Source organism: Sarcophilus harrisii, chromosome 1, assembly GCF_902635505.1.
Source record: "Sarcophilus harrisii chromosome 1, mSarHar1.11, whole genome shotgun sequence".
In the NCBI taxonomy this organism is placed as follows: domain Eukaryota; kingdom Metazoa; phylum Chordata; class Mammalia; order Dasyuromorphia; family Dasyuridae; genus Sarcophilus; species Sarcophilus harrisii.
Window position 1 is genome coordinate 498,790,620 of NC_045426.1, and position 23,117 is coordinate 498,813,736.

The 23,117-nt window shown below is 33.2% G+C and overlaps 1 protein-coding gene and 1 pseudogene across 4 annotated transcripts in view; one reads left to right on the forward strand and one right to left on the reverse strand.

The window, feature by feature from the left end:
• Positions 1-23,117, reverse strand: part of DLGAP1 (DLG associated protein 1) — a 1,087,876-nt gene that overhangs the window by 745,647 nt on the left and 319,112 nt on the right. The gene's annotated exons all lie outside the window — the stretch shown is intronic.
• On the forward strand, positions 9,589-14,233 carry LOC116421629 (annotated as a pseudogene).

Sequence of the window (23,117 nt, forward strand, 5' to 3'; positions counted from 1 at the left end):
ATATATGAATTTCCTTTGCCCTTAGCATGAAGGCCTGGGTGACTGTTACCTTTTTAAGCCTACAATTAATTGTTAAGAGGATTTTTTTTTCTAACTGGAGGCACAATCTCAAGGCATTCATTTGTTTCATAAATGCAATTCCAAAGGCAGAATGATTATACACTTAGGTCTTTAAAAGTCTACCTTATGAATCTAAAAACTTATGTAGAAATTACTAGTGTTACACATACAAAGTATAGGAGAGTTTAAAAGACAACTATCACATGTAGAGCTTTGATAAGATTCAGTAGGTCATTTGGTACATTATACTTCACATTCATATCAAACCTCTCACACTCCCCCCTCAATTCATTACTTTATTACTTTTCATCTTAAATACCATAGCAATCAAGGAATATATTTGTTTATTTTTCAAAAATTTTAAAAAATGTATATAATCCTATTAATTTTTCTCTGAGCACCAATACTAATTTAGCATTATTAAGCCAAAGATATTTATCAGAAATTCATTTTTCTGTGTTCACTCACCTTTCTCTCAATCTCAGTCTACCCTCATTTAAATTTTATAGGTTTAGATACACATCAAGGTTACTGGATATATTTTATTAACAGTTAAAAACAAAGTAACAATATAAGTAATTATTTACAATGATTCAGCTATGAGAAAGACTGAAGTCAGAATTAGCTCTAAACATTAATTCTGGAAATACAACCACCATCCAAGCCCTCTCAAATAATGTCTCTTTTCAAGAATTTTCTTATTTTTATGCTCAAGATGAGTTAGACTCAGTTCTATTAAGAAATATATTCCAACTCTTACTCCTTGACAATTAAATCACAGTCTCTGGGGAAAGAAATTTTCTTGGTCCCTTTTTTTTTTCTGTCCTCAGTCTCTCTCTACAGATATGACAATTAAAACCAAATCCAGAATGACAGTTAAACTACCACTCTCCAATGGAATCCTCACAGATTACAGCTAAACTGTAACCCTCCAAAATCCATTCCCTCTTAAAGCTATAGTAATAGAATCTGTAGTCCCTGGGAGCAGCCATTGAAGCTGCTATTATAAAAGTAATTTCATAGCAATAAGTGATTGTGTGTGTGAGAGAGAGAGGGACTGGGATAGAGGGCCATTAGAAGAAATTAAGTAAAAGACCATTGAGTTTCTGTGGCCCCAAAATTAATTACCCTATGAATAGTCAAATGTTGTATTTCTCTGATCTTTCTAGGCTGAACCAGAGATGACAAATATGCTTTATTTGTTTTTAACTAGGCAAGTAGTTAAAAGCTTTTTTTTTTTTTTTTTACCTTGATAGGATGTGCCATAGCTTAAGTAAAAGATGTATTTGCTAATATTTTTGTAAATAACCTTTTATTTAATGGAACAATAATTTGATATACCTTTGATTTCATCAGTATCTCTCAGACTGTCTACATTCCCTTGGATATCTGCCACCCAACATAGTAGGTTCCCACCAGTTATCATTTACATAGTTACACAGAGGTACATGTGTGAGCACTAACATACACACAGTACTTGTCTTACAAATATAATAAGACTTTGAATTATATACTTCCTATCATTTAAGGTAGAAATGGTCACAAGAAAAATGCCAAGGACCTGATTCGGGGGAAAAAAATTCTATATATTCTCCTGCCACTTGATTAGAAACAGCATCTTTCCTTTGGCATAAACACAATTGTTGAGAGCTTGAGAGAACTTAAGACACTTCTAAACCTTTTTGTGTGTGCTATAGAATCCTGGGGGAAGGGTAAAATGAAACATACCTGGCCTTCAAGCAGTAGTTGCTGTTGTAGTCAGTGATATACTCGAAAATAGTAATGAAGTCTTTCTCTATATAAGTGGAAATTAGGTGACACAGTGGATGGAGTGCCAGGCTGGGAGGCAGGAAAACTCATCTTTGGGAGTTCAAATCTGACCTCAGACACTTATTGTGAAGGAGATAGCAATCACTCCAGTATCTTTGCCAAGAAAACCCCAAATAGGGTCATGAAGAATTGGACATGACTGAACAATATAGTTTAAAATACTTTTTAGCTGCAAAAATGGCAATGGACAAAATTCCGGTTTTCACCACTTTTCAAAGGTCCCAAGTTTATAGTTAGGAGATGCTTTCTGTATTTGTTTAAATTTCCATTGAAATACTATCCAAATTTTCATTTTTTCTTGATCTCATATAATGACAATTTTCTCAACTGGTCATATGTTTTATATTGATTTCTACAAATACTCTTTTTGAAGCATAATATGCACAATCAACAAGGATATTCAGTAGAGTATTTATTGTCATACTTTTCCAATCTCAGTCCCTAGAACCTGGCTTTTTATCATTTTTAGCACTGAATATAAGAATTGAGTACATGTCATATACTCCATAATTAAAATCTGGTCAATCATCATACTCTTCTAAGAAAAAATACAAACTGATTTAAAAATACAGCCCACATGATATATCTGCATTTTCTCCAATATCCAATTATACTTAATATCCATTAGTCTTTCAACTGTCTGGAAATAATAGCATCAATGAAAGTAGAATAATTTGACTTGGTATTAAAAAAATCTGAATAGCTAAAATATTCATTAAAAAACTTTAATAATAGCAGGTCTCAAAATCATAGAGATAGCTATGCTTCCCATAGCAACAGGATAAGGAGGGGTATTCATTCTCAAAGGAAGGGAGTTCTGCCAAGAGAATTCAATGAACAAAAAGTCATTTTCACAGGAAGTTTAAAAATGAACAGAAATTCACTATGGTTTTAAAAAATAAACTTTTATAAGGTTGGCTTGATAAAGCATTTTTAAACTGCATAAAAATTTTCCTTTGGTAGTGTGACACAAATAGTTCTACTCTGACTTCATGAAGGAATGCCTAAACTGTTTTTATTTCTATATAAATTTGAATGGTGCATAATTGACATATAAAAACATCAGGAACTGAAGAATAGACCATTTGAAATTATAATGGAGAAAATTTTAAATTCTATTGAGATCAAAATCTGTTCATCTCAATATATCTCTTCAAAGCACTCCTCCACACTGCTGCCATCTCATTCCCATCCTGTTTCTGATATTTATCTCCCATGATCTATTACAAATGCTTAAGCTAGGATCTTTGCTCTTCACTATTGTAATATGAAGGTATATGAATTGAATATGAGAATGCTTTCTCCATGAGCAGAGCCCAGGGCTGTGCTGGGCCCAGCTTGAGCTAACTTACAAAAGTTGATTGTTAAATTTTCACTCTAAGCATTTGTATCCCAGAAATAGGTAAATGCTTTAAATTAGGTCTTGACCAATTTTTTTGAATGGATAGACTTAAGAAAATGAGGAGAAAATGTTAATACAGAGTAACTTATAAAATGTGTTGGTTTTCATTCTCCTTCCCTTCCCCTGGCATTTGCTAAATATTTGCAACTATACGTGTATCTCCAACTCCCTTCCTAAAATTGGGCCCAAATTCAATTTGCAGTGGGTAAAGAGAAGATCAAAATTAGAAAAATTTGAACTATTGAAGAGAAATTTCTTTCCATATTTGGATTTGGATGCACACAGAAAACTCACTAAAATTGTACTCTAGCACCTTCTGAATACTATAGTCAAAGAAATGTCTAAACTACGTCTAAACCATAGTTTCCCTCCTCCTTCTTTGTTATCTAGCATTTTGTAGCTTTGTATCTAGCTAACACTTAGCATGATGAAAAAGCCTTATTAAATGCTCAATAGACAGATCAAGAATTACCAGCAAATATATACATAAGAATATCCATGTTCGTATATTTTTTACTATTATATATGTGGATGTATATTTACATCTAAATTTGTAAATTTAGCGCATCTAGGTGGTACAGTGGGTAGAGCAATGGGCTTGGATTCAGGAGGACCTGAGTTCAAATTCAGCCTCAAATACTTATTAGCTGTGTGACCCTGAGCAAGTCACAATCCCTATTTGCCTCAGTTCCTCATCTGTAAAATAAAAATACCTTAGAGAAGATAAAAGCAAATCCATCCAGTATCTTTGCCAAGAAAACTCCATGGACTTGTGCATGGGGTTATGAAGAGTCTGACACAACTGAAAAATTTGTAATTTAGATGCATATGCACATATGAATTGTGCATACATTTGTATGTATAAGAGTATGTATGTGTTCATATGCATGTGGATATATATGTGGGCATGTGTGCATCACAGATGAGTTGGGCATTTGATACATGATAGTGATTCTAGGCAAGTCATATAATCTCTCAATGCTATAAGCATCTCTTAGACTCTTGAAGTTGTATCAAAATTTTCAACCTACTTTCAAAGAGGGGTTTTCTTTATCCAGTAACCTCCTATGTCAATGAAATAACGAGTTCAGTCTTTATCGCTAACCCATATATGTATAAATAATAATTATACTAATTATAATGAAAACAGCAATAATATCTAGCATTTACACAGCTTTTATTATATGCCAGGCACTGTACGTATATGAAAAAGATTTCAGCTAAAGTATAAACTAGGACTCCTCCTCAATCCTGGAACCAATGAATAAAAAGAAGTTTATAATCTGTGATCTTTCTTCAAACTGTGAATTTCCTTGATTGGACCTAGAAAGAAATTGGTGTGATTGGCTGAGATGATCAGTAACGCCTGCCACTGAGCCAATATATATTGTATAAATTAATAATAATATAAATAATAATTGCAGAAATTAATAATCTATTGGTGAGATCATTCCAAATAGGTCTCACCTAACAATAGAAGATTTCAGTGATGGAGTTTAGAATTTTAAATACATACTGTCTCTGAGAAAAACTCACTCTTGGAGAAAGGAGCTTCTTTAACTCTTTTCCTTATCTGCTCATAATGAACATCGAAAGAAACAAATAGGAGATAATGCATCCATAATGTATCAAAGAGAGACATACCAAGGACAAAGATAAACAGATGTAGGAAGCAGCTTCAAGGTAAAATAATCCTTGAAACAACAAAATAATGATGAACCCAAATTCAAAAAGGGCTTTCTGTAGCCAGTTGTGAGGTAACCCCTTTGGTCCTATATGTAACTCATTACAATTACACTGTAAATTTAAGCCACTCTTTTCTTGCATCCTTATACTTGTGTGGCCCCAAGCATATATTGGTATTAGAGCATAATAAGTGCAAGGTCTTAACAAAAATCAGCTGTGTGGAATAATTAATCACCTCCAATGAGTTATCATTTGACATTTTTGGTGTGACACCATATCACACTCCATTAATATAACTTTCATTATCATTTATTTTGATCTTTTCTTATAAACACTTTTGTTCCTTTTGGAGGTCAATTTATTTGATTAAGAAATATAAAAACAGTTTTCATGATTTTGAGAAAAAAGCTCAAGATATTGCTCTCCTCTTGGTAGGGAAGCAAGGGATTTACAGTTCCAGAAGAATAAGTTATTTGTTTTTCCTTATTTATTTTCTCTGTTAAAATTTACAGCCCTGAAGGGTTAGTTCTAGGAGAATAAGATGTCCCAGGAAATGACCATAGTCTAAAAGCAGAAGATATTAATTTAATTTTTTTAAGAGAGAGCATGAGAGCTAGTGAGCATCTAGGTGATGCAATGATAGGGTGCTAGATTTAGAATCAACAAAGACTCATGTGCATGAGTTCAAATGTGACCTCAGACACTTCCTAGCTGTGTGAACCTAGGTAAGTCTTTTAACCCTATTAGCCTCAGTTTCCTAATCTATAAAATGAACTGGAAAAGAAGACAAACCATTCTAGTATTTTTGCCAAGAAAACCTTAAATGAGGTCTGGAACAGTCTGACATGGCTGAAAAATGGCTAAACAACAGATTAAAGTCATGAGCTACATATTAGATAGCTCTAATTAACCAAATATTCTTGTTAATAATTGGGAGTTCTGACACATACAATAAGGAGAAGATTGATTTTCAGACTTATAATTCAATAGAAATATAATGCAATGCACTTAGAACAATAGCCATTAAAATATACTCTGCATAATTTATTCTTTCTTGAATGATTTGTAAGGTCTTAGAAGGTCTTTTAATATCAGGGTTATTATTATGAATACCAAATTATCACAGTACTGTAATTGGGAGGATGTTTGGATTAATATAATACAATTCAGATAGATGTACACGTAAACCAGCTTTTATTACATTTCAGGTCATCTTCCCCTTTCCACTCCTCCCAATTAATTAGAAAGCTAGTGATATCCATTTTCCAACTAGCCACACTCAGATGTGGATTAATTAAAGAAATATTCATTGTGAAGGTATCTAAATATAACTGGTATGTGCAAGAGGGAGAGAAAGACTACAAAATTTGACTCTGAATTTCTATTTCACACAGAGTGACTGTGTATAAAAGCAAGTTTGATGACGTGTTTGTTTCTGGCAACTTACAAGGAATAATAAAGTACACACAATATTTCTTACCTTTTAGAAATGAAAACCAAATTGAAACATTCTCCAATGCTGTTGCAAAACAGTTATTTTCACTGAAATGGAAGGGTGCCCATCATACAGAGCTCTTATTAGTACAGTGAAGGAACTAAGATTGATGAGTAGTTCTGGCTGTCTCCACTGTGGGGAACCTGGGTAATTGGCTGCATAATTCAGGGGAAATAACCCTTTGATTTTACCTCTATTATCAGAGTGATTATGCATTGTGTGCAATTTTAAGGAGACACTAAAAAAAAAAAAAAAAAAAAGCTTAAACTATTATAAATCCTACTTCCTTCTTTCTCCCTCACCCCTTCTACCCTCTAAAACAAAAGAAAAGGAAAAAAAACAGCAGGGATAAAAACAGTTGTTGAAAATGGAAGGTAGCTGGCATTATTTATTTTATTACTACATCTGATATTTCTTTAACATTTCTGTTTTTCAGTGAGTTCATTGTAAATGTTTGGTATATTGACTTCCCCATTTGTAATTCATAGGACACTGTCATGTCCTCTGTGAAATGCTTTAAGGTCCTCACTGATGGCTGATCAACCCATTGAAATTATTTTATCCTTTTTATACGTGAAATTATGCTTTTTGCTTAAAGAATCTCAATTAAGTAACCCAGAGATTTGTCCACTGACAGTGTCATTCATTAAATCCTTTTGTATGAAATACTGCTATTTATCTCTATCTCTATTTTTATTTCAATCTCCATCTTCTAGGTCTAATGCAGTTTGAGAAATTAGATATAAGGCCTAGGAGGAAAAAAGTAAATTTCTCAAGTGTGGTCTGGTTTTGTATTTTCTTTTTTTCTTATTTAAACCCTGATCAGAGAAGACTTAAGTGAGGTACTACAACTTTCTTCATATATTTAAAGTCAATCATATTTAAAAGGTCCTACATAAAAAAAGCTCATTAAATTATCAATCTATATATGTATACCCATTTATACAGCTATATTTGGCTTTTTTTCTATGACTTCTAATAATAAGGAGTTTTTAGACAAAGGAATTACTGGAGAAAGTAGTGCCTCTTTTTCTCAGAATTCTCAAGGATGATTTTTCTCAATGAAACTGAAAAGCAAATAATTTGTGTAAGGAAAAACATCATTGATTCTAGTATTTTTAGTTCTCCTTGGCTAGTAAAAAAGGGCATTTTTAGGTTCATTAAAATAGATTGGTGCATTGTTTATGCACAAACTCAAATAGAAAACATTCAGGAATAATTTCCTTCCTCTATCAACCAAAGATATCAGTAAATTTGTAATGTCACAAAAGCATGAGTTCACTAACAGAAATTTCACAGCATAAGTTAAAATAACTTCTTTGTCCGTACAAAGTTGCTCCAAAATCATCAATAAAAATAACCACTAATTAGCCACAAACAGCAATTGGATGATATTCTTGTTTCATCTTAAAGGAAGACCAAGAATTGTATCAACTATGAGACCAGGTTGTCCTTCTAGAAGAATGTGTACAGTCATAGATGTGAGAATATCAAATCATCTAAAAAAAAAAACTTTATGAAAAACAGCTTGCTCGGAAACTAGGGGGTGCAGCAGAGGGAGTGCTAAGTCTGGAGTTGGAAAGACCTGAGTTTGAATCCAACCTTAGACCCTTCCTAGCTTTATGACCTGAACAAGTTACTTAACATCTGTATGCCTTAGTTTCCTCCACATTAAAATGAAAATAATAGTACCTATTTTCTAAGGTTGCTTTAAGTTTCATATATATATATATATATATATATATATATATATATATATATATATATATATGTATGTATATATATTATTCCCTATGTCTGAAGAGTATTCTTTCTGAAGGACAATTCATATATCACCTCATACATGAAGCTTTCCTTGGCTATCTGAGTCAGGGAAAGGGAGCTCTCTCTCCCCCTTGATCGCTCTACAGTATTACAGAATACATAATTGCATGTACTTACTTGTACATATGTTGTACTCTTCTGGTAGAATGGAAGTCCCTTGATGACTTTCTAGGTCTAGTGCTTAAAAACAGGGCTCAGTGCTTGACCCATAGTAAGTGCTTAGTAAATGTTGGTTAATTAATTATATAGAGTAGACACTTCATGAATAGTTATTTATTTGAAAAAAGATTTTTAAAAGAGGCACTTAAATAGAATATAAAAGTTTTCCAGAGCATGACTCAAATCAAAGAGAGGTTTGTGAATCTAGGAAAAGAGTGGAAATTTCAAATCTTTGCTCTGGCTGTGTGATCTACACCAAGTTATAAAAACTTTCAGGGCAGAGGGTTAAAAAAAAAAAAAGAAAGCATGGGTGGTAGGTTGGTTGTATTGTTTTCCACTCTAAAATATATCAACACAATGAGATCATAGATCTATATTTTTCTATCTCTTTCTCTGTCTTTCTATGCATCTTTATATCTCCTTTCTTTTTTTTTTTTATTTAATAGCCTTTTATTTACAGGATATATGCATGGGTAACTTTACAGCATTAACAATTGCCAAACCTCTTGTTCCAATTTTTCACCTCTTACCCCTCATCCCCTCCCCCAGATGGCAGGATGACCAGTAGATGTTAAATATATTAAAATATAAATTAGATACACAATAAGTATACATGACCAAACCGTTATTTTGCTGTACAAAAAGAATCGGACTCTGAAATATTGTACAATTAGCTTGTGAAGGAAATAAAAAATGCAGGTGGGCACAAATATCGGGATTGGGAATTCAATGTAATGGTTTTTAGTCATCACCCAGAGTTCTTTCTCTGGGCGTAGCTGGTTTAGTTCATTACTGCTCCATTGGAAATGATTTGGTTGATCTCTATATCTCCTTTCTTTCAGTACTAGAGTTATAAAAACCTCTTTACTTCATAAATCTTAAAGAACTATTTAAATGTTACTAATAAGTATTATATCTACAAATTTCTACCAAAAAATCATCTGGGCAGGTAGGTAGTTCAATGGGTACAGCATCAAATCTGAAGTCAGGAAGATTCATTTTCCTGAGTTCAAATTTAGCCTCAGTCACCTACTAGCAGCGTGATCCTACACAAGTCACTTAACCCTGTTTGAATCGGTTTCCTCATCTGAAAAACAAGCCAAAGAAAGAAAAAGCTAACTACTCCAGTATCTTTGCCAAGAAAATCCCAAATGGGGATACAAAAAGTTGGACATAACTAAATGAGTGAACAATATCTTTGGTCATTTAGGTTAACATAAGGCACTATTAAAATGCCAGTCAGTCAATAAATATTTTTAAGTACTTGTTATATAAGGAAAAATTATATCCCCCAACCTTGTAGCATATGGTACAGTGAAAATAAGGTTATAATTGGAGATGGAGAAATTGGGTTAGAGTCCCAGTTCTGCCGCTTATTACCTCTGTAATTTTGAGAAAACCAATTTACCTCTCTGGGTCTCAGTTTTCTCATCTATAAAATTAGGACTTGGACTCAATAATATCTAAGGTGTTTCCTTAATTCTATGATTATTATGAATGATAGGGTGAGTTCACAAGATAAAATTTAAGGAAAAATAAAGATATTTTACCTGAGATTTCTTTAAAATCAACCATATAAGCATTGGAAAGACATAGATCCAGCTACATAATTGTCTACATGAAATAGATCTAGGAGTGCAAGTCGACAGCAAACTCAATATGTCTGCCTTGCTATTGACCTTCAAAAAATGAAGCTGATTTTATTGGCTACATTAATTAAAATATAGTGTCCAGAAAAAAAGCAAGTGTAAGTTGAATCCTTCTCTGACCTAGTTAGTTTTCATTGGGAATATTACATCCAGGTCTGAAAATTATAATTTAGAAAAGACATTGATGCATGAAGCAGATCTAGAAAAAGGCAACCAGGATTGTGAAAACAGTAGAAACTATGATATATAAAGATTTAAAGAGCTGGAAATGTTCAGCTTAAGAGAAAAACTTGGAGGAAGGGCACAAAATTGTTTTAAAAAATGCCTTAAGGCTTTGATTTTTTCTACTTGTCTTTTAGAAGGACTAATAAGTGAAATCTTGAAGAAGGCATATTTTGTCATAACATAAGGAAAAAAAAACTTCCTAAATGTAATGAACTGTCTGGAAGGGAGTCAGTTCCTTTTCACTAAAGATCTGCAAAGAGAAGTGGAATGATTTCTTCTGCAGGTAACTGTAGGTACAATTCAAGGAGATTCACACTTTGAGTACAGGTTGAATGAGACATCTAAGATTATTTCTTCCTTTGATGATGAAACTGTTTGTTTAAAAAGTTGGTTTGACATGGAACTCATCAAATGCGATCAACCCTAATTCCAAAACATCTTCAAGGAATACTGAAAAATTTGGAGGGGGGCTACTTTCTGACAAGGCCATTTTTAATAGACACCTTGGGAATGAAATAATGAGTGTCTTCTCTGTCTCCTGTTTCATAGATGAAAGTGTTAAAAAAAAAAGCTCCTAATATTTCTAACTAAAAGGGATCAAAGGGAATCTTATCAGAAAATGAACTGATGTCTCTCAGTTCTTCCTTGAAGCTTGGTATCAGAATATCCTGCTGCATCCATAAGACAAGTTGGTGATGATTGAAGTCAGAAGATTTGTATATATTGAATACTAGGTGACAGAGGTTGCATTGAATTCAGGTGGAGAGTAAACATTATGGCCAGCAGTAACCCCTTCATTGACTTCAACAACATGGTTTATATGTTCCAATATGATTTCACCCATGACAAGTCAAGGGCATTGTTAAGGCTGAGAATAGAAAACTAGTGATTAATGGAAAAGCCATTACCATATTCTAGGAGTGGGATCCCACAAATATTAAATAGGGAGACACTGGAATTGAGTATGATTGTAGAGTCCAGTGGGATCTTTACCACTATAGAAAAGATTGGGGCTCACCTTAGTAGAGCCAAGGGATCTTTATCTTTGCCCCTTGTGCTGATGCTTCTATGTTTATAAGTGAATCATGAGAAAAATGACTGTCAGTAATAATTATTGCCCTATCAACTACCTGACCAAGATCATGTACAACAGCTTTGTCATTGTGAAAAGACTCATGACCATAGTGCATGCCATGATTGCTACCCAGAAGATAGTAGATGGCTCCTCTGGCAAGTGGTGGTGTGATGGCACAGTGCTGCCCCAAACATCATGCCTACTTGCAGTGGTACTTACTAAGGCAAAGTCATACCTGACATGAATGGGAAACTCACAGATATGGCCTTCTGTGTTCCTGTTCTCAATGTATAAATTGAGAATCTGACTTGCCACCTGGATAAACTTGCCAAATAAGATGTTATCAATTAAGTGGTGAAACAAGCATCAGAGGGATCGTTGAAGAGCATCTTAGGCTACACAGAGGACCAGGACCTTTGATGCTGGCACTGGGATTACCTTCAACAACTATTTTGTCAAGCTCATTTCTTGGTATAACAATGAGTCTTGTTATAGTAACCATGTATTAGACCTCATGGTTCACATGGTCCCTAAAGAGTAAAGTAAAAAGCTGCAGTTCTTCATCTTCAGCTGAAAAAGGTGTTCCACCATGGGGGAACCCACATACCCAACATATCTCCTTATACTGGGAATCTATGCCCCATTCATATCCTTGTTCTAAAAACACCTCTACAGTAGGGGGAAAACACAGCTTCCTATATTGTATGCCATCAATAAAGCTACTATATCCAGTGCAAAAAAGAATTCATTTACTAGTTCATAAATATAGTAAATTTGAAGAGGCACTTGCCATTTTAAAATTTACCAGAGTGATATAAAAGATTAGCTTTGTTAAAGAATTAAGTACCTCGATTCATTTATCCATTACAAAACATTTTTTTAAACATCTACAAAATAAAGAGTACATGTTAGGTCCTAAAGAATCATTTAGTATAGATAAGTGATGATTCACGGCTATATAATTTGAAGTTCAACAGAACTATGAGACAAAAAGAAATAGTTATGACACATAACTTGCTGAGAGGTGCAAACTGAAGTGTTTTTTGAGATCAGAAGGGAAAGGGAAGGCATCATATTATGGAGGATAGAACAGTTGAGTTTGGGGGAGGAATCTCCAGCAAATGGAAGTGCTGTGGTTCTACATCCCATTTAGGTTAGGTTAATGTAGAGAGCTAAAAATACATATTCTAAAACCACAAAGTCTACTTTAAATATGAGCTAAATGTAAAATGTATCTTGTTGGTCACCAAGGTTAATAAGTACATGGTTTAACAGAAGCCTCCCTGAGGTAATGACAAAATCAATCAAATATCACATTTTATTTTTGGAAGATTGGTGAATTTTCACATAAAAATGACAACTCCATTTTAAAACTTAAGATTTTTTGCCAAAAATGCTTTAAAATGTAGGGGGAAATGATGAAACTCCATTAGAGACATATTGCATAAGGGAGTGGGAGCACTCCTATGAATTAAAATATTATTTCAATACTAGAGATTTTTGCCAAAGGTAGCATGTTAGAAAAGTATATTGGGGAGCTAAAGCACCAGTAGTGGTCTCCATGGCAGAAATCATGATTAAAAATGGAAAATTCTGTTGGCAGAGGCAAGTTTCAGTCTTAATTAGCAATGACACTTGCATCTACTTTCTATCTGATGAAATGTTCTTTAAACTAACAACCCTTAAGAGCCTCTGCTTAAATTTAATCGGTATTTCCATTTGACAATAGCAAAGGCAACTTGTGATTCAATACCAAGCAATGCTAATATTACATGGTTCAAGTGGCATCAGTTTCAGTAAGGTTTGCAGTTATTCACCCAATTTAATTTGAAAAGCACAAACACATGCATACGTTTTTCTGTTTCCTCTTCCCCAGGAGTATAATTTTGTGATGGAAGGTTTTTTTTTTTTCAGATTTTTTTACTCAGGAGGAAAGAAAGGCACCCATCAAATAGCAAATCTTTTATGCCCCTGTCCCCTTTGTTCTTAAAAATATCGAAAACAGCACCATTTCCTTGAGCAAAGTTTCAGCAAATGCTCATTTTCTTGTGAGCAGAAACAATAAAAGAACATTATTCAGCTCTGGTCTTTTCATCATTGGAGTGCTTTTTGCCTTTTTTTTTTAACCATCAATTAATTCTTACCCCATTGATTTTCCTCATAACATTTTATTATATATGGACATTCATTATCCCTTCTCCTATTTCCTCTTCCTTCAACTCTGAGATAAGGAGCTAAATGCAGAAGATCTAAAGGGCCTATTGAAGGAAGTGATATGAGGACTGCAACAGCTGGAGCAGAGGCTTTATTTAAAAATAAATCTTTTTGTCATAAAGGATCAATGACTTACCAAGAGTGTGTTTCCTTGAGAAGAGTTGAAAGAGCAGGAAATCTGGGTTCAAACATCACCTCTGACACTCTCTGTGTGACCATGAGCCAATAATTTACCTTCTCAGTCTCAGCTCTTTCATCTATCAAATAAGGATAGTCCTACTTGTACTATTTGATACTGAGAAAAGTGGCTTGCAAACCTTAAAATGTCTATGGTGGTTGTCCTTGTTATTTGTAGTCAGAGTTTGGTCTTTAGTATGTAATACATATATGCTGATTGCATGTTAATATTTCTCTAAAAAACAAGTTCAAAGTGATAGGGAAACCTGTGCCATAACAGCTTTCTTGATCAGCTGTTGGACAATATGACTAAATGGGCTCAGCCAGAACTATAAAGTAATGTTTTAAAGATCACCCAGGCCATACATATATCAGCTTTTACCAAGCTATATTTCTTTGAAAAAAATTTTTTTTAATAATTATAACTTTTTTATTGACAGAACCCATGCCTAGGTAACTTTTTACAACATTATCCCTTACACTCACTTCTGTTCCAACTTTTCTCCTCCCTCTCTCTACCCCCTCCCCCAGATGGCAAGCACTCCTATATATGTTAAATATGTCACAGTATATCCTAGATACAATATATGTGTGCAGAAGCGAACAGTTCTCTTGTTGTACAGGAAGAGTTGGATTCAGAAGGTAAAAATAACCCAGGAAGAAAAACAGAAATGCAAACAGTTTATATTCATTTCCCAGTTTTCTTTCTTTGGGTATAGCTGCTTCTGTCCATCATTGATCAATTAAAACTGAGTTAGATTTTCTCTTTGTCAAAAAAATCCACATCCATAAAAATACATCCTCATACAGTATCATTGTTGAAGTATATAAATGATCTCCTGGTTCTGCTCATTTCACTCAGCATCAGTTCATGTAAGTCTCGCCAATCGCCAATCCTCTCAGTATTCATCCTGCAGGTCATTTCCAAGCTATATTTCTATCTATAAGATTTATTGGCAATAAGGAAATTAGAATGCTTACTGGAGTTCAGTATAAAAGTAGTAATTCAAAGAGAGGCAAAATAAGCATTTGCCTCTACCACGCAAAGTTGTGGTATAGAGGAAAACATAAGTTTTCATCTGTTAATCCAAGTACACTTGACAATAGGATGGGGGGAAGGGTACAATTTTGTATTCTTGCCAAGAACACAAAATTAGCTAATGATTTGCTGAGTATGCCCCAGTATATTTTTTGGCAATGTTTTTAAGCAAGGATGTGCTGCAGGTGGTGAGATTATGCTAAATAAAAGGAATAGGAGAAATTCAGGGTATAAATAATTCAATTAAATTCAACAAACATTTATTAAGCACCTATTTCATATCTTTCAGAATGCATTCTGAAACAGTAAATAGAACACTGGATAAGGATCAAGAAGACCCCTCTACATAAGTTTAAATCTGGCTTTAGATACTTAACTATTTGGTCAAGTTATTTTTAATCCTGTTTTCCTTAGTTTCCTCATCTATAAGATTAGCTGGAAAAGGGAATGGCAAATCACTCCTGTATCTTTGCCAAGAACAGCTCAAATGGGGTCACAAAGAATTAGGTCACAACTAGACAACAAAAACAATAAAAATTCTTTCCCTTAACATCATGCTGCCTTCCATTTTTAAACTTTCCCAATCTGTAGAATTTAAATTTTAGAAATTACTAAGAAATAAGTATAATTATAAATTTATATATCTAAAATTTATTTTAACTGTAATTTTCAATATATTTTATAATTGAATGACTGAGTAATTTGGTTACTTTTCTAAGAAAAATTCAACAAGAATAGAAAAGCTTGTACCATATATAAGTCTGAATGGGTGATAATACAGTATTACAGGGATAATAGCTTATATTGCTTTAGTGCCTCAAAAATCAATTTCTCTATAGTAACAACACCAAGAGATAGATAATGTAAATAGTTCCATCCCTATCTGTTAAACAAAAGTATTATGGTTCAGAATGAGAATAACTTACCCACATCATATAGCTAGACTAAGCTAGAATTGAAATCTTTTAATCTGCTCTTTCTCCTACAGACATATTAATCTCAATCACTTCCTTTGCTCAACATAGTCTTAACCCTGGAGGGTGGGAAATAGCAGGGTAAGATAGTGAGGATTTTTTTTTACACCTACTGTTATTGTTGTTCCATCTTTTCTTCTCAAAAAGACCAATGACTTTAGGAGGATGATGTCTTGACTTGCAAATGAATTGTTTTTAAGTGAGGCAGAGCTGTGCAGAGTCATCAATGACCTCAATCTTTCCTCTACAGTCAGCAGAGTCCAGTGACAAGACTTATATCCAGATGCCTGGTGATATACTGGGAGTCTTTACAAGTTTGTTTGAGGCAATGCTCAAAATAGTTAAAAGGCTAGGTAAGAATTGGGGCAAAAGATGGCCTAATTTGCCTTTATAACAATTTCATTTGGGAGGGGAAGACCTCAGAGTACCTGGCCAGAACACCAGTAAAATCTAAGACTATGGGTGCCTGACATAGAGGAAGTGCTCAATAAAAGTTTGATGAATTGACTTTGTTGTTAAGATCTAATATTTGTGAAGGGAGAGTAATTATACTGCTAGCCTCAGGTTATTCAGATGTTCTATTATAGATCTATCCACACCCTGGCCAACTAATGGCTTGTTTTGCCTTTGGACCTTATGGTAATCTGACTTAGTTTTATGTATTTTTATTATTTAATATTGTAATTGGCATACACACATACACACACACACATACACATCAAATGCCTTGATAAGACCATAAGCTCCATCAGGATAAAAATATTTTCTCTAAACTTTGAATCTTTCTGAACACTCAATTCAATGTTACATATACAAAATCCCAACAAATATTTGCTGAACTGAATTACATGTCTAATTCTTGAATAATCTCCTCAAATAATATTTAAGGTAAACTTCAAACACCATAGATCCAGTAGTTCAAATGTGTAAGAGTCAGAGACATTGGAATATCAAACATACAGTTATGATGACATGGTGGACCTGAAATGGAATGCTCCCAACCATAGGGCATGGGAGAAGCATTTTACTAATAATTTAAGCACAATTTCAGGTGGTAGAGAATGTCTATGTGCTATGGAGAAATAACAATTATGGCAAGATCCATGTGGAAAAAATTATGCAGAAACGGAGTGAATCCATTTTTGTTCCAAAGGTTTCATGAAAACTCCAAATCTATAAAAGCAAAGTTACCAACAGTATAACACAGCTGGAAAAGAGAAGAGACGCTCTTGCTATTGTTTAAGTCATGCTGCGGGGATATCAAAAGTAAGAATACACTAATAGTCCCTTGGTGTTTTGAGATGATGAATATATCTATCGAGGTACCATCTTTCACTCACCAACACAGAGAGAAAGTGACATAAATAGACTGAGGATTAGGCAGCCTATGGCTTTTGGCAAAGTTATTCTAAAGAAGCACATCGCTTAAAAAAAAAAAAAAGGTTTTGCTTTTGGTGCTTATAAATGATAGATTTCAATTATTTAGGATTTAAATACTAAATATTTGAAGTATAATTAATATAATTTTAAGCAAGTGTTTTCTGAGAAACCACTTGGCATTTCTTGTTAACTTGTTTTTTAAATAGCTTTTCATTGACATAGTATAAGATACTTAATAAGGAAGAAAACTGAATAAAATCATGTATAAGTAATATAAAACAATTTCGGAGAGTTACCTTTCCAAACTGTATCTAGTTGCTAAATTGTGTGTTATATCTAAAGCATCAATGGAGAATAAAATGATAGAACACCCAAAGGATGCTGGTTTCTTCACTGCACAGTATAAAGTGAAAGCTGGTAGTTGCCTATAGATCTTTAGTATTTTACTGTGATCCAAGTCTGAAAATTAGTTACCAAATCTCTGAACTAATAAATATTCATTAGTTTAAAAAGAAGCCTAGAGCTCCTCTGTTCTGACTTTCTTTTGCGGCATTGGTTCCCTCTGGCCATCACAGGTTGTAAGAAAATATGAATTGCCCTGCTAGGTGAAAACAATGGCCCCCATCTGGATGAAGAGACTGTCTGTGAGAGTATCAAGGAATGCTTTGAAGAAATGAGTGCTTATTGTTCATGATACTGCCAATCAACCTGCCCCAAGACCCTCATATTTATTCTGCTTTTCATATCCTCATATTTACTGTTTTTTCATATTCTTCTATGTGGATATCATATGTAACTCCTTGAAAATATGTTTGAATATTAAAAGTTGATTGTAGAAAGAGTTAGAAAGATCTAGATTTAAATTTGACCTCTGAGATGTTTTTGACTGAGATTTTTGGTTCTCTCTAAGACACTGAATTGCATAGAAGGTGCTAACCTGCCATTGATCAGGGGAGTTCTCCATTAAGTATTCCCAGGTCCCAGGTCCAGGTCTTTATTCTTTGATTATCTAACTTTATTTTGATCAAACTGTCTTCATAAGCATATTTTGATCACCAGAATCTTTCTTGTTCCAGATCTGAAATTAACTTTGTACAGCTCAAAAACTTTAAGAAACCAGGTATCACTGTTATTATTCTTTATTACAAATAGAGCAAAATTAAGCTGCTTTCCTAGGATTATGTCACTGGGGTTATAATTATATACTTCAAGTTTTAAAATAGTGCCAGTAAATGTAATAATAGCTTCTACAGAGAGATTGAGCGAAAAAATATACATCAATACTGTGACAAAACTGTTATAATGCTTAATGTCACATAAATACATGTATTTAGAGAAAAAGATAGAAAATGATTAAGGAAGTATATATGTTTTCGAAAGGGTCATAATAAAGGGCTCCAGTGATGACTGCAGTAATCAGGCCTGGCACTAGGCCATCTGCTATCTTGAAATTCTGGCTTTTATGTTGTATATTGCCAGTGAAGCCTGAATTAGCACAGGGAAGGGAAGGAAAAATAGAGGGTGTTATATAAGTCAATGGACAAAGTAAAAGTAACAAAAGAAAATTAGGTTCCTATTTATAAAGAATAGGGCAGTGAGCATGGTGCATGGTAGTGTTGGTATAAGGATACTAGTATAGAGGATAGATTAGGAACTTTATATCTAGTTCTACTTTCCCCCCATTCCAACTTCAAAGAAAATATAATAATCCTTAAACTCTAACAAAGGTCCTGGGAGGAAAAAGTATTGGGGATTGTAATTGATTAGACCACATAATGACTATTTTTCAATGTTTTTATTTAGTCTTTCAGTCATAGTTAACTCTTCATAATCATCTATGGTTTTTTCTTGGCAAAGATAATGGAATGGTTTGCCTTTTTCCTCTTTAGTGGACTATGGAAAAGAAGTTAAGTTATTTGTCCAGGGAATAAGTATCTGAGTAATAGTTAATAAGGATCTGAAGACAGATTTGAACTTAGGTCTCGACTCCATCCCAGCACTCTAGCTACTACATCATCTAGCAACCTCTATTCTTTGTTACACCAGACTGAAATTAAAAAAAAATCATTAATTTATTCAAGGAAGACACAAAACAAAGTAATATGTATAAGATGGTGACAGTTTAAAGATTACCAAGTTATGGTAAGATGAATCACTTTGCAATTATGTCATAATTGTGGCTAAATTACTGACTATGAAAACTGACTACAATGACATATACCTTATGATGAAAGGTACTTCATTCTTCAGAGAAGAGATTCCTTTAAATTCCTCACCTGCAGCACAATCTGCAGACACCATATGCTTTATAGACTTCATACAGATCAACAGGGACAATAAATCTAAACTATACTTCATTGGAAACTAGAGTTTAAATTAATCTTTTCAATCTGTTGGGAAGGAACATGTTAACAACATCTATAGTCAAAATGACTCCAAAGAGATAAATTGAATGATTGATTCTTATTTGAAAGCATTTTGAAGACAAAATTTTTGAACAAAATTTGAAGACAAGATTTTTAAATCTCCTTATAAAATATAAGCATCACTACCCTACGATTAATTCTTTTTGTTTTTATCTCTTTTCTCCACTTACAAGACCAGCACCTTAATTCAAGCCTTTGTCAGCTCTCTCCTTGTTTATTAAGAGTGCTAATTGGTCTTTCTATCTCTAGTCTCTCCCCTAGCCAATCTATCCACCATATTGCTGCCGAATTGATATTTTATAAGTAGAGCTCTAAACATCTTCCATTTTCATGAAGCGGTAATTCCTTTATTGTCTCTTAGATAAAATGTCACTCCTTTGTCTACCACTTAAAATCTTTCACTATTTTTGACTCTTAACTTTTCTTCAGATAGATCTGACATTACTTCCTTTTCATGCACCCTAAATTCCAATTAAAGTAACTTCCTTATTGTTGCTACACACTCCAGCTCTCATGTGCAATATGCATAAGAATATCTCTTATTTCATCAAAACTTATCTCAAATGGCACATGTCAAAAGAGGCATTTCCTGAGACCTAGCTGTTAGTTTCCTTAATCACTTTGTATTTTTTTCATGTTTTGCATTAATTAATTTGTATACACCTTGTTTCCCCTCAGGTACAAGGTCCTTGAAGTTCGTGACTTTTTTTTTTCCATAATTTGACTTTGTATTCCTAGTATCTTGCATAGTGTTTCAAAATGTCAGATAATAAATGCTTGCTTGGCAAATGGATGAATGAATAATAATTCTCATGGGCTATGTTAAGTAGAATTTAAACTTCAGCATATCCCATAAAAGTGGAAAATGATGGACTTATATTTCTCTCATTCAAGGATGAGCCTAGTTAAATTCAGAAAGACTCTGAAAATAATTCTGCATGTATTAAAATTACTTTTCCTCTTTTGCCTCTCAGTGTAAATTATCCCAACTGGTCCCAGTTCAGAAACATAGAAAGTATTTTTAAGTTTGGATAAGGCTCAATAAACCACTACTAAATTTATTCGCCCTATTCAGTATCACTTTTTCATCCATATCTGTTGAAACTCTTTTCCTATGATCTTATTCTTTTTTTTTTTTAATCTTTTCTTTCATCTTCTTAGTCCCTCAAGCATGTTGTGCATGTCCTCTAAAGGGACAGTTCTTCTTAGGTGTAATTTACATGCTATGTAAAGCGTACAACAGAAAATTTTCAATTAGCAAAATAGTTCTTTACTGATATGCAAATTAGTCTCCAAGCTTATAAACCAGTGTCTTTTTTTTTTTAAAGGAATGAAAATTCCAGAGAGATTACTTTTAAATGGCATTCTAGTCACTATTGCACTTTTATTATAGGATTTACACCCTCCATATTCCAAACTTAAATATTTTTAACATGATTCATTTATTCAACAAAATTCAAGTAATGTCTGCTAGTCAGCAAGAATTAACAATATAGTTCTCTATTTACTATGAATTCTTTTATTCCTATGGAAACAAAAAGGTCAAAATGAAAACATTTTATTGAAAAAAAAATTTGAATAATAGATGTTAAGTTTTTAAAAGAATTTCTGCCCTGCAACAGGAGAATCTTAATAACCCTGTTCAATAAACATTAAAATTTTGTGTAACTATAAGATGCAGTTTAAATGTGAGGCAAAGAATCTCAAAAAAGCTAAATACAGATATATTTACTTAAGCAATATATTCTCACTGGTTCATTGCACATGGAAATGTTGATAACTAGGAAAAGTAAAATAAAATCTTAAATATGCTAATATGACTCATACTACCTGGGCAGGCTGGAAACATCTAACAGTGATCCTTAAAATAACCTAACCTTCAGTTCTGGAGTGTGCTATGATGTTGAAAGCACTGAAATTTGAAAAAAAATGTTATATGATTGAGTGGAGAATTTCATCTCTATTTCAAGGGCAAGCTGTATTCCTACTGAGAAAATGGATAATTTATGGGAATTTCACCTTTGAAGCATGCCTCTTACATGGTGATGTGCCCTTATGCTTTCATTTCTGCTAAACATCCATCACTAACACAAATTTAATCGACATATACATGGCCTCTGACCTTAACAATAATGATCTCTTCTTTCATTGTCACATTATTAACATCTATTTGCATTTAAATATTGAGAATTTTAAAAGTCTGGACACATGATTTCTCTCATTTGAGTTAATAAGCTGAAAAATCTGAGTTATTAAAGTTAGATGTCTGTGTATATATACATGCATATATACACACATACATACTACATATATATATATATACATATATATGTGCACACACACACATATATATGTATATATATATATATATATATATATATATATATACACACACACACAGGCTTCCGTTTACTATAACCATTTAAGTTCAGTGGATTTAGTTGAAGTTCAATAAACAATGCATTTTTTCCAGCACAAAATGGACAGATCTTAAATAGATGTACCAATGAACATATACATTTGTTATATAACAAACTGTCTCATAATGTGACCTTGGTGAAATCCTTTCTATTCAGAATTTTTTCTATCTAGACCTGTTTTCTCATTTGTAAAATCAAAGAGTTGGAATTTATGATTTCTAAGAGCTCTTCCAGTACTGACTATTATGATTTTAGGAATCCAGGATCCCACTGTACCAGAGCCTAACGAGGTATTCATCTTCTGGACCTTCAGGTCCAAATTGACACATATGTATAGGAAGAGAGGTTTTACTTTGTATTAGGGCAGCCATATAAGATTCAATGCAACATTCTGAAACAGGAGGCTAGATTAATTCCTGATGTATCCTAACAACTTAGATTTGTTTGATTTAATTATATCATATTAATTTACATCATATATAAATATTTATGCAAAGTCAATAATATATTTAACATTTAGGGTATGTTAAATTATTATTAAATTAAATGATATTATATATCATATACATATATAAATAATGATACTCTTGAGTTAAGGGAGAATAAGTCCAATCTTAAAAACATTCTTAAACCATATTAGGGTGACCTGAGGCTGGAACTTCTGATATTGTCCTAAAACTTAACCTTATCTTACTTTGTGTTATACATTTTCATCTAGTATAATAGTGGGTCAAAACTAAAAGAAAACTTTGTCTCTTTTAATGACCTTTTTTTCCCACTCCTTTATTTTATAAACCAAATTTAATGAAGATTTGCAGAACCACACAAAACCTTAGTAGGAGAGATGAGACTTGAGGCTAAAAGAACATTCTTTCTATGATGTGTTATTGCCCCTTACTCAACATATTGTTCCTTTTCAAGTGAACCTGAGAGAGACCCTACAAGTAACATTTTAACTCACAGACTTTGGAGTCATTTGGAATGGTGTTGTCTATGATTGTAATTTTGTCATTTGGTTTAAGTGAAGCAAAATTCTAAACTCATTGATTTATTCAATCACCTTCTCCCCCCTTAATACTGTT